The sequence below is a fragment of the Oreochromis niloticus genome, linkage group LG16, assembly GCF_001858045.2.
Source record: "Oreochromis niloticus isolate F11D_XX linkage group LG16, O_niloticus_UMD_NMBU, whole genome shotgun sequence".
Lineage (NCBI taxonomy): Eukaryota > Metazoa > Chordata > Actinopteri > Cichliformes > Cichlidae > Oreochromis > Oreochromis niloticus.
The window spans coordinates 15,507,479-15,509,011 of NC_031987.2; positions in this window are offsets into that span (position 1 = coordinate 15,507,479).

Genomic DNA, 1,533 nt, shown 5'->3' on the forward strand with positions numbered 1-1,533 from the left:
CACTTGTAGCCTATCATGGCAAAAATTTTGCTTTGGGGCAATTTGACGTATTAACTATCTAATTATACTTCTGCAAACGCTGCTGAGAACTCGTTGGCACTGTGTATCTGTGCTGCTGTAAACACTCTTCTGAGCCACATGTGTATTTGCACATTTATTCGGCTGTAGGTATGATGCGTAATTCTTTTGGCTTTGCATACATTTTACATATACACAGTCAACAGTGAGAATAAAGAGCATCTGTTGTTTTCCAGGTCATACACCAAGTGTTGTTTTAAACGTATCAGCTGCTTTTTCTGGCATTGATGATCCAAATGATGGCATGATAACTGCATGTTTCCCCAGTGTGAATAACCACATGCAGTGCATTAACAGTGCATTGGTTTAGGGTAAGAAAATATTAAGCAATACGTAGACACATGCATGTTTGCTGGGAGTACGAATTTACAGCCAGCAGCAGGTAGTTGGACACTGGAGTGCAAAGTGCCTTGCAACCTCACACTGAAAAGAAGACTGGAAACCAGTGCATCAAGCCTAGAAGAAATCACATCTTTACCCTTCACATAATCCCCCGTAAAACTGAAATTAATTTACACTATTAGGTATATGTATAGATCATACAAATCAATGAGTAATCAGTGCTGGTGCTGGTAAATCTTTTGATTTTAAACAGAACTAGCATAGTTGCTTTCCCCTTGTTTCCTAAAATGAACTAAAAGCCATCTTATTCTAATTTTGCATCAAACTGGCAACTAACAAGGCATGTTTTTGTGTGCCGTAACTCTAAAAAACTGGCGTATAAATCTTAAAACTGTCATCTTCCTTTCATTGTCATGATGTATATTTTAGCAGGTTACTCTCAAACTATTCACTATTATCTGTATTATCTGTGGCCTTGAAAAAGGAAGGTGATCTCTTTCCGTTGGGGTAGTGCTGCAGAAAGACCCTGGTTAGACACATGATATGAGGTTTGGCACCAGAAGTCGCATTATGCCCTCTCATCTCCATACTCAAGGCCCTGGGAGTGATGCATTGATTTAGCCTTCAGTACTCCCTTGACTGCACCATGCTAATTCCAACTGCATAAACTCTTTGGAGAAATCCTACCCATAAGGCAGGACATGGAGCAGCCACTGAAATTCTCTGGGAAATGACAGTTTAAGCTCATACACTCCAGAATCGTTTGCTACTGCTCCATGGAAGTCTATTCTGTTAGAGATGATATGAAGAAAAATGCCTTGATGACAGAAGTCAATTCAAATACATTCTGCTCCTGATTATTGACAGAGGGGGGTCAGATAATTTTCTAATAATAGGAGAACAATATCCTAATAATTCTCAGATTACCAAAACTGAGTGTCCATGCTTGTAGGAGCAGCCAGTGAAAATCTCTGTGTGTTGTGGAGGTCACGGTGAAAACAACAGCAGTGCATATCCATGTGTAGCTTTGTCCGGTGTCTCCTTCCTCATATGGGCATGTTCAGTATGTGCCTTTGTCCTTGTGTCAGCAGGCAGGACATTCTAAATTATTTT